The following is a 15,493-nucleotide window of genomic DNA, read 5'->3' as shown; positions in this document are numbered from 1 at the left end:
CCGAAGAAGGTTAACTGGACCCCCGACTGTCAAGCGGCTTTCGAGAAGCTGAAAGCCGCCATGTGCACTGCCCCTGTGCTCCTGGCCCCCGATTACAGTCGGGAATTCATTGTGCAAACGGATGCCTCCGACCATGGCATCGGGGCGGTCCTCTCCCAGCTGAACCCCGAGGGGCTGGACCACCCGGTGGCCTTCATTAGCAGACGCCTCCTGGCCCGAGAACAGCGCTGGAGCACAATCGAGAGGGAGGCCTTCGCAGTGGTGTGGGCCCTCAAAAAGCTCCGGCCCTATCTCTTCGGCACCCACTTCCTGGTGCAGACAGATCATCGACCCCTGCAGTGGCTAATGCAGATGCGGGGGGAGAACCCCAAACTATTGCGCTGGTCCATCTCCCTGGTCCACGCCAACGCAGATGGCCTGTCACGCTTTTTCCGCCTCGACGAGGAAAGTCCCCAAGAGGATGGGTGACTCTCCCCGCCTTCAGCTGGGGGGGACGCATGTTGGACAGGCCACATGAAGGGCTTGCTCCCTCCCCGCATGACACGGCCCAAGCCCCGGCCCTCCAGGTGTGACCCACAGGACCAGCCCGCAACCCGTCTCCAGACGGAACTCCTGCCCCCGGACATCTGTGTTTCATGGGGCCGACCCACTCCCGGCTCCCCCGTCCGGACCAGCCGCCATCTTGGACACTGCACCACGAGGCCGCGTGGCCTCAGCTCGACCCTAACCCTGGGCCTGGCCAGGCCCCGCCATCCCGGCACCACCATCCATCCAGGAGGTGAACGGACCACTTGGCAGGTCGATGGGAGAAAGGAGTGTCGATGGCTCTCCCCCGCCAGGTGCCGATCGCCCTCCAGCTCCCCCGGGCGCTGGCTCCACCCCCTGCTGGGTGTCTGGACTCCCTCATCCCGGACCTCCCGACCTCCAAGTGCGAGGGTCCGGACATCAAAGGGCGCCAGACCTATAACTAGGGCAGCTCCAGAGCAGGGGGGCAGTTGTATCCTGGAGTCGAGAGACACCGCGAAGAACTCATCCTTGACGGACTACCGGCGCTGCCGTAGCCCTGCCTTGTGAACTACCGTCCTGCCTGCTGGCGCTGCCGCGGCCTTCTTCATCCTCCATCCTCATCGGGACCTGCTGGCGCTGCCGCGGACCGTGTAACGACCATCTTCATCGGGACCTGCTGGCGCTGCCGCGGACCGTGTAACGACCATCTGCATCGGGACCTGCTGGCGCTGCCGCGGACCGTGTAACGACCATCTTCACCGGGACCTGCTGGCGCTGCTGCGGACCGTGTAACGACCATCTGCATCGGGACCTGCTGGCGCTGCCGCGGACCGTGTAACGACCATCTTCACCGGGACCTGCTGGCGCTGCCGCGGACCGTCCAAGCTAGAACACCAAGCTCGAGGATTGTGAGCTATCCATCATTACATCTACCAGATTGGTAATCAGACTGTCCCGCTACCCCCTTCCTTAAACCCAGAGACTAAAATCGAGGGGACCCCGGAGTCCAGACCTCCTTGTACCATTTCATCATACCTTAAGAAACTGCTTATAAAGAGCGTTAAAACCTATCCTTGTGTGGTGTACATCTGTGGGGGGGAAGTTACTTGTCTGTACGATCGCTGGAGACGGCTCTCCCCGGAGACCTCTCCCCTTGTCCTCGGCCGACCCTCCCGGTCCGTCTAACAATGACGCTAAATTATAATTGTTAGGGGGGACCACCATTGGGAATGTATTTTAGTTGTGAATATGCTTATGGATTGTTTTAAATCTATTTTGAGATTACGATGTATTATTGTATACATTTATGGTTTTATGTCTATAAACCGAATAAAGATTTTTGAATGAATCAATACCCGTGCCTTAAAAAAATCCAACCTTGTGTAACGTAACATGTTTATGCAAATTTCCTTCAATACCTTTGGGTCGAGTTTACACGATAAAAAAACTGAAAATAAATAAAGTGTCAAAGTACACTGCAGCCATTGCCTTCGACCCTGCCTCAGCCCAAGTTACGTGAGAACCCAGTTAGGTGAGAACCACTACACAGAAACTGATTTTTCCATCCGTCAGTCATGAAATGATCAGACAACCCGAGCGGGTGCGAGGTATTCTAATCATTCGGTCCAAGCATGGCACACCCTGCCCGCCCGTGATCAGCACTACTCCCACCCAGCTTCCTCCCTCTTCTCAGCCAGAACCACGGTCAACAGGGACCAAGATAGGCTGACCAGCAGTCTTTCAATGACCCGTCAAACTTTTACTGCTGCAAAACTGGGCGTGGGCGGCAGCCCGTTGACAATTGGGAGGGGACGGCTTGGACATAGGTATGTGCAAACTCCATAGCCAATCAGCACTAAGGGATTGTTTGCGGCCCACTAGGATTGGCTGATGTGCCACCAATGCGCCAATCCTAAGTCACCTTAGAACAGTATCAAACCCTGCACGCAGACGAACCCCTGAATACGTTCATCAGAGGGATCGGCTGGTATGCGACCCGGAAGAGCTGAAAATGCGGTTACATTGTGACCCGTGTGATTCAAGTGCAGCGGTCAGCTCTGATAAAGGCTGAAGTCACGGACGTCCAGTGTAAGTAGAGGACAGTTAATGCATGGAAAGACTGTCGGGAGATCTAATTTTGTAACGCGGAACCCAATCTTGGCAATATGAAGCAAGCATTGGCAAAGCCAATAGGTCTCTCCTTTTGGAACTCTTTGCCAGTGCTTTGTAGCATTGGTAAATAGAACATTGTATTTGTGTACAACATATTTAAGTAATAGAGTAAAACTAATGGTAATTAATGATACATGGGTTGTAAAAAGTGAAGATCGGAAACGTATTTGTAAATATAAGTAAAGCTTTAAAAGGTTTGTTAGCAGTAATGCAAAATTGTAAAGGTGCATGTAGAACCTTTTGTGTTCCATAATTATTTTTCACATTGCTTTGTAATTTTTTTTTTTTTTTAAATTTTTTTTTCAATTGCAGTGACAGAAAAAATACAATACAATGGAGACATTTCTACAGAGTGTAGCAGTCCCAACCCCCCCCCCCCCCCCCGAGGCTGAGAGTGTATGACGAGTGCCGATTCTTAATAATAACTAATAATATCTTATATAAAAATATCAATATCAAAGTCAGTAATAGGAATAAACAATGTATCAGATTGCTGCAAATCGTTAAAGAGAAAATGATTAATTTGATCAATTTTACTAAAAAACAGTAGATAAAGTGACCAGTGCAACAGTACATCACTAAAATGATAAAGCATCCCTGCGGGTTAGATATTATAGAATATTGTTAAAAAGATATGTACAAACATGGCTAGAGCATAAGAGAGAAAAGTGACATTGTAGTGTCTGCTGCATCTTTCTTCTTTACATTCTTTGTAGAGAAGGGTAATTTAATCGCTAATCTCGCCTGTTTCCAGAGTTGGTAAATTAAGCCAGTGAGAGAGATGACCCCAGATGATTAATCCTTTATTATTTTTTTTTTTGATCTTTGTCCCTTTTTAGCGTATATTGCCTTATCTAGCGAATGAATTGAATAGAAACGGGCTAACCAATGCGTAAACCGTGGGGGATTAGGATCCAACCAGGCAGACGCGATGCACAGCCTAAGGACAGCCATAGCAATGAATATTAGGGCTCCTCCATTCTTTCTCTCTATCAAGTCTAATGTGCCCAACATTATAGTGGAGGGTGTTAAAAATAAGTTGTGAGATAGCACCTGCCCCAAGAAGTGTTGGATTTTATTTATTAATGGTCCTAATTTGGCGCATGTAGCAAACATGAGTCGGCCATATATTCAGCGCAACGAGGACAGTATGTTCCTTTATCGGAACCCCATTTCACAGTCTTACAGGGAGTAAAATATAAAAAAAAAAAAAAAGTTTTATAAAATTGTGCCTGAAGGTTGGAAGATAACAAATTGCTTTGGGCGGACTAGAGTCCAAAACAGAAAACATTATTAGTGATGTTCAGTTTCTGTCGCCACTTGGAGGATATTATAGACAGATCATCGGACATTAAGGGGCCTATTCCGATCCTGGAAAAACTGGGTACGAACCGTCGGTCGGAGCGTTTTCTCCGTCCGACTCGTACCCGGTAAAAACACCATACAAACTTGCAAGTACGATTCGTACGGAAACACCATTTCCGTACGAATCGGAAAAAACACCGACCGACAGCAAAATGCATACGAATGTGATCCGGGACAGCGCCGACGTGACGTCGGGACGCATTCAGTCTGCGTTTCATGAACCAGAAAGTACGAATCGTACCAACAGCAGTCCGGACGGCAATATTTTTTACGGCACCCAAAAAGTGCCGGAAAAGCAAGGTACGTCGCGATGCGAGTGGAATTGGGGGCCCGGTACGCGCCGTACCCCCCCCCCCCCCAGCCCCCGTAAGTACGCGCCGTACCCCCCCGGCCCCTGTAAGTACGTGCTGAACCCCCAGCCCCTCCGCGGATGAACGTGCCGTACCCCCACCCCCAGCCCCCGTATGTACGGTGCGTACCCCCACCCGTGTATGTACGGAGCGTACCCCCACCTGTGTATGTACGGAGCGTACCCCCAGCCCACGTATGTACGGTGCGTACCCCCACCCGTGTATGTACGGAGCGTACCCCCACCCGTGTATGTACGGAGCGTACCCCCACCCGTGTATGTACCAAGCGTACCTCCACCCGTGTATGTACGGAGCGTACCCCCACCCGTGTATGTACAGAGCATACCCCCACCCGTGTATGTACGGTGCGGACCCCGCACCGTTGGCATCTGGTTGCCGCTCCCGGCGCTCCTGCGGATTTCCCTCGCAACACTCGGAATTACCGCGAGCACCGCAACCGCAGATACCTCCGAGGCAGACAACCTTGAGACGTGAAAATCCTGAAGCCCGGATTGTGCTGGTAGTGTTCCTGGAGCGCCGGAACAGCTGGTGCGACTGGTTTGGTCCCGGCGTTCTCTGTGGTTTCCCCTTTGCATGGCTGTTTTCTTTGGTGGCATGACGTGGTCCTCTGCGAAACACACCGGACCTGAAGATACATACTGCTGACCTTGGCGACCCTGACCCTGACTTTTGTGCCGGTGCAAGCCATCAGTTAATCCCAGTTCCGGTTATAATGATGCGCCCATTCCTCCTGAAGTAGAACCCACTCCCAAAAATAAAAGAGAGACTGTGGGCACTAAAAAGGCGTTAAATAAATCTACCCACGGGGGTCCTTCAAAAGAAGGAAGCTCCTCACAACAACCCTCTGTCGCTAAACTGTTTTCTACTGCAGGGATGGGCCCCGGTAACGGGATAAAATCAACAAATAATCCCCACAAAGAAAGTGACTCGACAAATTTAGGCATGGCTAGTCAAAATGAGCTCCCAGAATTCCCTCCATTACCACCAACTGATATTCGTGAGCTTGAAGCCAACCAACCAGTTCAAATTCAAGGGACCATGATAGTTGATAAAACTACTCCTAATTTGAATATGGAAGTTTTAGTCCCTTTTATACAGACTGACACCAGGGCACAAGTCCTAAAAAAAAAAGTGGGGGGACGCTCCAAGATAGGTGGTCACCGGAAGTGACGTAACAACAGGAAGTGCCGTCACAAAATGGGCCGGTCTCCGTCTGAATTGCGGTGAATACATACAAGTTACAAGTAGAGGTATAATACTTCAATAAGTGGCAAGGCAGTCACTCAAAACACAAGAACACACTATACACAGGACCCATTCCTCGGATTACACGGGTATTACAGACTCAGGCCGTAGGCACTACGGGCATCTGTTGGGTTCCCTGGAAGTGACATGCTCGGCGTGTTGACAGCGCAGCTCCTTGAAGCCATGGCGCCTCGTCTGTGCTCTGAGAAAGGCTGGGAAGGGGAGGGCATGAGGTGGAAGGGGAGATTAGTCTGAGCCTCAAGTGCATTTGAAAGGCTATCATTGGCGCGCAGGTGCAGACTCTGGTACCAGCTCCATCTTTTGGGCAGGGGGGACGCCGTCCACCCGCGTGGTACCCCAACTCGAGCCCTGACTGACACCAACTTGATCCCAATCGCAAGTGCCATCCAGGACCAAAATATCTGGGGTCCTATTTCCATCGATACCAATGACATTAAAAATACCAGCACACAATGGTTATCAAACCCAGGCTCCCCAGACCCCATTGGGGAGCATTTTTTTTCAGTGTCAGAGGGGTCAAACTCTCAGGTTGAAGCAATCCTCTTTGTCTTCCAGCGTCCTTTCGGAATCTAATCATAGCATCGCCTCCAAAGGGAAAAACAAGGTTCGCAAGCAGAGATGTCAGTGGGCAAAAAGGAAAGGAAAGAAACATGATAAAAAGGATCACCTTAAATGGGACTATTCTGGGACTCAACTCTCTTTTTCTCATAATGATGAATCCATCAAAACAAACTGCGTCTTACAAGTCCAACCCGATGAGCCATCACTAGCTGCTATTTTGGCCTCTATTAAACAATTTCAGGAGGCAGCTCTGGCAGATAATCAACAGGCCAAATGTGCTGCCAAAAGACTTCAAGGGAATATACGAAAACTTAACAAAACCTGCCCTGACATTTGTGAAAGAGTGACGATGGTAGAAGGTCGCACCGAAATCTTGAATCGGACGTTGTGCTGCTCAAAAACCAAGGTGCTACCCAAAGCGATCGAATGTCTGATGTTGTATGGAAACTAGAAGAACAAGAAAATAGGCAACGCCGAAACAATCTCCGCCTTCTTGGGATTCAGGAAGGAGTTGATGGGGAAGATCTCCAGCGCTACATCATACAGCTTCTAAGGGGGGCCTTTCCTGATCAATCTGAGTGGTGTTGGGAGCACGAAATCCAACGAGCTCATCGCTTCCCCCTTATGCTTAAAAGACAGTCAGGCAGTACCAATGATGCTACAAGGCCACGAGCGTTCCTGTTTTTTGGGGGAATTTCCTATTAAGGCAGCTAATTTTTGATCAAGCCAGACAGTACTCCCAAAAATCTTTTGAAGGGGTATCCTTTTTTGCCAAATCAGAATTCTGCCACACCACCGTGGAGCGAAGATGGCAACTTCGACAACTAATAACCCCATTCCAGCAGCTGGGAGCCCAGGTCTTCCTCATGAACCCTGCCAAACTGAAGGTTATCTTGAATGACGCATCACGAATTTTCACGTCGGAAATCAAGGCACAAGGGTTTCTTACTGAACTTAAAACTAAGAAAACGCCAAAGTAAATAAAACAGGCATCAGGATGGTTACAGCTAAACCTTTAAAAAGCACTTAGTCTATTTTAAAGTACAGAATTACGCAACCAAGAAGACTTCCCTCCATATATCTTTTTTTTTTCTCCTTTTTTTTTCTCTTTCTTCTTTTTTTCTCCTCCCTTCTGTAGGTTTCTTTCTTCTTTTCCTTCTGTGATGATACAAATAAGCCGCATACCTAAATCTGAAAGTATGTTTCTTGGTAAGGCAAAGGTGGCAGGTTGTTATGACAGGGTCTATCATTCAGGAACTTCCTGATTGCTCATTTTCGGGGGGTAGGATGGGTGTGGAGTGGTGGGGGCAAGGGTTGGGTTGGGTGGGGGGGGGCTGCTCAGGAGGGGAAGGCTGAATTTAAGATAGTTGTTCTTACGCTTTCAATGTGCCTAATTCCTAACTGTTCTTTGCAACCTTACACTAAATGTACATATAGAATGTCTTACAGTTTGACATACGCATCCCAATGACTCATTTTGAGCGGGCGTTTTTGTTTCTTGATGTGTTTTTTTCGCACAGGCTTTTTGATTCATGGGTCTAACAAGTCTAACAAGTTTAATAGGGTCTTTCCACACACAACTTATATATTTTATGTGCATCCATTTATAATGTTCTTTACGAGGAGAATCCTTTTCCAAAACACTGATGAATACAACAAATCTTAAGATCCTATCTTTGAACATTTGTGGGCTATATGACATTCGAAAAAGGCAAAAGGTAGCCCAGAGTCTATGGCTAACAGGGGCTTATATAGTTTGTCTCCAAAAGACATACATAGAAGGCTCTCAATTGTATCTTTTAAATAGCTTAGGATATAAAGTTATTGGGGCTACTACACAAGGGACTTGCACCAGGGTGTTGCCATCTTAGCACGTTATAATTATCTCCCTCAATCTACTCAAATTAAATCTGACCCCCAAGGAAGATGGATGCTTATCGAATGTCACATAACCCCTGCATTCTCATTTACCTTGTTCTCTATATATGGGAGTGTCTTGGATGACCCTAGTGTGATTGACCAGGTTTCAGCTGAATTGGCTCATTGGCCCCTGCCTGTCATCCTATGCGGCGATCTTAATATTAATTTACCATGTAATTGGGGGGGTCTAATTCTCAGTGCCATCTGACCACCTGCAAACCCAAAGTGGTTTGAGCACTTAAGAATCTCTTATATATTCATGGGTTGGTGGATGTTTGGACCTAATTATACCCAAACTTACCTGGATATAAAAACATTCTGCACCTCACAAATCTCTTGCACGCTTAGATTTTTTTATCGTTTCTTCTGCTTTAATTCCTTACAGCGAAATTGAATTGCTTTCCCGTATTCTCTCTGACCATAATCCCTTAAATCTCAATATTCAGGGGTTGATAACACGCAAGGAAATCTCATCCTTGAGCTTTGAAAGAGCACTTCTACAGGATGAAGGCTACCAGACTCACATGAAACAATGGATAAAGACCTTCCTTGACAACAACCTAGACACAGCCCCCGTTATGGTAGTCTGGGACACGTTAAAAGCCTGTGTTTGCGGGGAAACCTTTCAATTTTCACTTAAGAAAAATAAACAAGAGAAAGCTCAGCTGATGGAATTGCAGGCTAAATTAACAAAAACGGAGGAAAACCTTATCTCAGTAATTCAGTCCAAGGGTGAGATAGATATGGCACAACTGGCTGTGGCTACCGCCAGGGCAGAGATTTATTCGGTTCTGGCTGATAAAGCCGCCTCCGAATGGGTTGCAGCACGAGAAAAAACATATGAATGGCCATCAGTTGGCTATGAGAACCAGGCTACAGGTTTCGGCTAACGAAATTCAAAAAATCAAATCATCTGCAGGAGTTATAACCAGCGACCCCGAAGAAATTCGCACAGCCTTTTGCGGATTCTTCCGGGATTTATATTCTGAGGGTGTGGGCAAGCAATCTGACTTTAGTAACCATCTAGATACCTATCTAGATTCAATTACGCTGGCAACACTTAGCAGAGAAGAGCAAGAGCTACTCGAAACCGCTTCATCATGGGAAGAAATTGTTACAGCTCTGCACAGTCTACCAGACGGGAAAGCTTCCGGGCCCGACTGCATCCCAGTTGAATTTTTTATAAGGTTTTTCTCCCACAAATCAAAGATATCCTTAATGCTCTAGTGACTCAAATCTTCCAGGGTATTTCTCCTCCTCAATCATGGTCTACTGCCAAAATTATAGTTTTTCCTAAAACCCCCAACGGAAATGGGCTCCTATCGTCCAATTACCCTTATTAATTGTGATTCGAAAGCATATTCTAAAATCTTTGCCTCACGGCTTTCGGCTAGAATTGAAGGTCTAGTATCTAGGTGGCAGCATGGATTTATCCCTGCTAAGGGTACCACAGAACACATCCGCAGGCTCATTACTCTTCTTGACGTCGCACAGATTTTGAGAGATCTGATTGCTGCAATATTCTTAGAAGCCGAAAAAGCATTTGATCGGGTCTCCTGGAATTTTCTCTGGGGCGTCATGCAGAGAATGAACTTTGGGTCCAAAGCCATTCAGGCCATTAAGGCATTATATATCACTCCCATGGCCAGGGTATCTATCAACGGGGGATTGAACGAACAAATTAAAATCACTCTGGGGACCCGTCAAGGTTGTTCCTGTTCCCCATTACTTTTTGCCATCTATATTGACCCGCTCATCAAACAATTAGAAAGAAACCAGGCTATACCGGCAGTGAGTAGATTCGTCCTGGAATCCAAAATGATGGCCTATGCCGATGATCTGGCCTTGGTCACGCCGGATCCAAATAAAGCCATTCCAGAAATCGAGGCTGAGGCTCATCTATTCGGCTCCTTATCTGGATATAAATTAAATAAATGAAAAACCCAAATTATAATCCACAGCAAAATCGCCTGGAATGATGTAAGAGTAGTGGCCAAAGCCAAATACCTGGGTATCGATATCTTGACTGATACCGACCTTATAGTCAGTCAGAACACGGACCCTCTTATCTTAGAGACAAGGAAAGCCTTGACTCGTCTCAATAATTTACACCTTTCTATCGTTGGACGATGCAATCTGCTAGAAATGAATTTTTTTCCAAGAATACTATACTATTAAACTCGAAGGGCCATACCCTTCGAGTTTAATAAGCCGACACTCTCAAGGTTTGAGAAGTTATTCTCCCAATTTGTATGGGCATTCTCCCAACCTAGAGGGGCATTAAAATTTTTGTCTTTATTCCGGGAAAGAGGGGGATGGGCTTTGCCCAACCTAAAACTATATCACTGGGCTACTGTCTTACAATCATGCCCTATACGGTTTGTAAAGTTGTGTACCTTGTTCGCACTTTCTTGTGCTATTTAGTGGGAGCATAAGCAATATGTGTATTGAGCAAGGAAAGCTTTCCAAACTCTTGTATGATCAGGTTCAGCTCTTCACTAATGTTGTTACCATGTGCCTAACACTTGCAGCGAATTTAGGTTTTTGCTACACCATTCGCATGATCATGGACGGCTTTGAGGTAATATTTTCACCTGATGTTGAAATATTTGCAAAGATTTACACATAATTTTTACTTGAAGCATGTGATTGTCAACCCTGGAATGACCCTCAGTGGAATGCAAAGGGCTTTACATTTAACTTTGTAACATTTGAGTATTGTAACAAATTGTTTAGAGTTGGTTCTGAAATGATTTTGTGACGCACTCACATATGCTCAGCTTTGACATAATGTTTACAGCGGGTGCTGTAATATGTAGTTATTATGTTGCTATTACTCAGCGCAAGTGTTCTTTGTGTTTCTAGTGCCAGGGCACAAGTCCTAAAAAAAGAAGTGGGGGACTAACCTAATTGATCAGTATGCAAGTGGCATCACGGCGCGCGACATCACGACGTTTGAGGCGTTTGATATCACAGTGTGTGACATCACAGGAAGTGGCATCACAAGAAGTGACATCAGATCTTAAGCCCTCATATACATGTTTAGCAGGTCTATCATGAGTACATTTTAGCACATTTCGAGTGTACTTGCATACCCTCCTGATTTAGGCAGAAGATTCACACTTTTGTAAGCTTCACATAAACCAATATTGCCTTTTGTCAGCGTAAAGCTTCCTCTACCCCTAGTGCTTTTAAAAGAAAAAAATAGTGATATTTAAATTATTAGAACGCCTCCTAAGGGCTAGTAAGCGCTATGTAAATGCTATTTATTTTGTGCAAATACTAGGATAGATCAACACATCTGACATTCTTACAGTGCATGCATATCTCCTAAACAGAGCCTGAACAAAGTGAAAAGCTGCCTCTCTTAAGTTAGTGTGAAGTGCTAACAAGGTGTGAGCCTGTGTGAGGTGTGAGGCTCCTGGTTGCTGCCAGCCAGGAGACTCGAACAAAAGGAGGCCTGATGACCCCCTTAAATTCGGCCTTTGCTATGGGCCCAGCAGGAGTCTAAAATCAGAAAGCCCCGTCCAGTCCCCGCTTGCACGTTGTTGTGATCGAAAGCAGATAACAACGTGCAGGCGCTGCAGAATGTGTCCTGGTGTTTGGAAATACACCGGGACTAATTCACCATCCTTTTCAGTGGGGCCCAACTTCTTGGCAGGATGGACGGCGTCCACCCTGTGAAAAAAGTGGGTGGACGCCATCCACCCGCATGTACCGCCGACTCGTGCCCTGTGCACAGCATTGTATTAAGACATGAGTGCATGTTTAGGTACCCGATATAAACATTTTGTCAAAGCTGAGCAGAGGTGTGTGTGCCAAAAAAGCATTTTCTGATGTAACTATAATGATTTGATGTTCATGATTTAATGTGAACACAGCTTCATGGTAGACTTTTACTGTCTACTACATGGTTAATTTCAAAGCGGACAGTGATAGCATGCACAAAGTAAATATATAAAAAAAACATTTGGAGTTAATAATGCGACTGGTGGAAATATCAACCCAAAGCCGCCCGTGATCAAGCGTTATCAGGCGGATGGTATAAAGATTACCTAAAACCCATGAAAGTGTTTGGGACATATTAACAGCATTGCTTAAAAGTCGGGTTCTTTACATAGCGGACAAACATGTTCATGAAAGCCTTTGGAAATATTTAGGTGTGCAATAAAAACATTTATTCACTTTGTTAAAAGGTGACGCGTCAGTTCCCAAAAGTTATATATATTAAAACACACAAGCTAACATAACACTAACAGCTCTGCAGTTATTTATATTTCGGGTGAAAAGTTGCTGTGGAAGCAATACATGTACTTGGGAAAAGGATAAACATTACCTGCAAATGTTGCACATTCGCACGAGCAGTGTAAACTGGCTCCATCCAATCAATAGCTAAACAACAAATGCCACAGTAAAGTACCATGACGAGAAGATATAAACAGAACATCTTTGTGGAATCCCTTGGTTGTAGGGGGTGGGAGCAACGGAGAAGCTGGATGTGGGGGCTAAGAATCAAGGATGCATTGTCAAAGCCAATAGCTCTTTTTAGGTCTCACCTAGCGGCGCAGCGCATGCGCTGCTCGCTTGCGAGACTATTGTCATTGATTTAGCTTCGGAAGCGGGGTGGAAGCTCCAGCCATGCTTCTGATTGACGCGGCTCTAAAATACGTGCTTTTCATTGGAAGGGAGGCATGTTTTGTTACCTCCCTGTCTCCTGCTCGCCGTGCCTGCCTGGACAGGAGATGTGCACGCGTACGGTGTGCGTGCATGGCGCGCTTCCACTTTCTTTTGCATTGTATTGCATCCCAAGTCTCGCGGGTGTCTCTTTTGATCACGGAACGCGCGCATGGCGTTCTTTCACTTTCTTGTAGACATGGATTCATGTTCGCCCCTCGCTCGCTCCCTCCCCGTCCCTCCTTTCTCCATTGTGTGCCGGTGCTGATCAGAGCGTAGCGTGGCTATACACAAACGCTGTACTAGTTTTGCATTTTACGGTGTGCGTTGTTCTTCAGTTGGGTGCGCAGTTCCCTTAAACCTGCAGTGCGCAGGACGTAATGAGGCGTAAAGGCGTGTGTGTGGTCTCTAGAGGCGCTCTCGCCGGTGCCTGGGATGGTTTGGCGGAGAGCTCTGCATACACCAGGCGTGATCCCAAGGGGCGTTCGCGCCAGACACAGGTGTGGTCTGAAAAGGTGCTATCGAATCGCAGAGGTGTGGTTTACACTTTAGTAGGGTGCTCCTCATTGACTGCTTGGTAAGTAGTTTGCTACAGTAACGTTGCATGGCTACTGGGATAAAATGCTCTAACAGAAACCCCCGTATTCTGGTTATCGTTTTCTAGTTATTTTAGACCATGCTGCACAGGTGAAAGATCTCTTGCTCTGTGAGCAGTTACCGTCAGTGCTTTACATGGGCAGGTTCTGTCGGATACTGACTACCCACACTTTGTTCATTCGACAGGGAGAGTGCCAGCACTTCGAAGTGGGATTCGGTACTTTTAATATGGGAGTATCAACATGTCTGAGTAGAAAAAAGATACTCTGAGCATCTGCGCCTTCATTAACACTTCTTTATTTTAAGCACCGACTGTGACTTCCGCACGTGCTATTTTAAAATATTTGTTATTCAGTTTTACCATATACAATATCATGTGTTCAGGGCTTTAAGTGGGATGAACAAGCTTGGAGGGGGGGGGGAATGAAAGATCTCTTGCTCTGTGAGCAGTTACCGTCAGTGCTTTACATGGGTAGATTCTGTCGGGTACTGATTACCCACACTTTGTTTATTCGACAGGCAGAGTGCCAGCACTTCTCGGTAGCAAGTCGGTGCTTGGTGATAGTAAGTAAACAGGAGGCCACGTTGAGGAGACTACCACAGCTGCTTGAAAAGTAATACAAGACACATTTCCCCGAAAGTCCTTGAGCTTTTGAAGTCGTTGAAGGCATAAGTACACAATAACACTAAATAAACCGAAAAGCTTTTTTCTTTTATTTTTTGTAGTTGTGTGGTTTTATTTTTTTTAGTCAGGAGTGGGGTATACTATTGGTATGGTGACAAAAAATATGTGCAAGTCTGCAGACCCTCCAAGCTTCACATTTCCGTATTTGCGTAGCTTAGCCATTCTACATTGTTTTTGTTGCATTCTGGGATTCGTAGTACAGCTTATACAATTATAAAACTAGGACTACAAATGCCAGAATGTAAAGAAAATACCTGTCCTAGCTACATCAGTGTATTGTACATAAAAGGACATCTGATAATCCCCACTGCTGCTATGTCCCCGCCTGTGATGTCATTCTGACTTCATTAAACGGTTCTTGAAATGCTGGAACTAATGTTTTACATGGGCAGATACTGAATACCCGCACGTATATAAATTGAAAGAGAGAGTGCCAGCACTTCGAAGTGGGATTCGGTTCTTAATATGGGAGTATCAACACGTCTGAGTAGAAAAAAGGTACTCTGAGTATCTGCGCATTCATTAACATATCTTTATTTTAAGCACCGACAGTGACTTTCGCACGTGCTATTTTAAAATATTTGTTATTCAGTTTTACCATATACAATATCATATGTGTTCAGGGCTTTAAGTGGGATGAACAAACTGGGGGAGAACTTTGTTATAGGGGCGTGGCCAGTGTAATTAAGGGCGTGGCTTAAAAACATGTTCGCAAAAAATCTGTGCATAGCATAGTGTGTCGCCCAACTTGAATTTTGCTGTTTTTGTCATTGCATTCAGATATATGAGACAACAAGTAACATCATACCTACAAGAAATCAGGACTATTGGCTTTGTCAATGGTTGTTAGTTGCATAAGATAAATAAGCAGCGACTTTGGCTTGTATATAATATTGAAAAGCTTCCACTTAAAGCCCTGGTGACCCTACGACTTGTTGTTGCTCCTGAGTTTCAAAACGAGAAGGGAAATCCAGAGAGAAAATGATCCTCTTTAAAGGATTTCCCTTCCCCTACAACGCTCCCCTGGTACGACTCATGCCGTGACTTCTCCAGTAGTGAGAAGTGAGCGGTGTGAGCACCCCCACATCGATGTGCCTGCAGTCCTGAAACAAGCATTTGCAATGCAATAGGTCTCGCATTTGTGAATTTTTAAGCTATTAGCATTGTAAATGACGATGCCTTTTATTTGTTTGGATGATGATGCCTTTTATTATTATGTATTCAAAACCAACACATAGATAAAAGGTTTGTGATTTACAGTGTCAGTAGCTCAAAGGCGAGATCTATTGCATTGCAAATGCTTGTTTATGAGAGCTGTTGGTTTTATCAGTGTTTTTTTATCTGTGTTGTACAGGAACTTTATTGCAGTGCAACA

The 15,493-nt window shown here is 45.9% G+C and overlaps 1 protein-coding gene across 9 annotated transcripts in view; it reads left to right on the top strand.

Moving 5' to 3' along the window:
- Window positions 1-2,474: 2,474 nt before the first annotated feature.
- Window positions 2,475-15,493, top strand: part of IL27RA (interleukin 27 receptor subunit alpha) — a 203,929-nt gene continuing 190,910 nt past the window's right edge. For all 9 annotated transcript variants that reach the window (XR_014960477.1, XM_085600473.1, XM_085600472.1 and 6 more), the window contains exon 1: window positions 2,475-2,595. The gene's annotated coding sequence lies outside the window, so the exon portion shown is untranslated. The remainder of the gene's footprint in view (window positions 2,596-15,493) is intronic.

Source organism: Triturus cristatus, chromosome 4_2 (assembly GCF_964204655.1).
Source record: "Triturus cristatus chromosome 4_2, aTriCri1.1, whole genome shotgun sequence".
Classification (NCBI taxonomy): Eukaryota; Metazoa; Chordata; class Amphibia; order Caudata; family Salamandridae; genus Triturus; species Triturus cristatus.
Note: the sequence above shows the minus strand (reverse complement) of the source record. Positions and strands in the feature narration are given on the sequence as shown.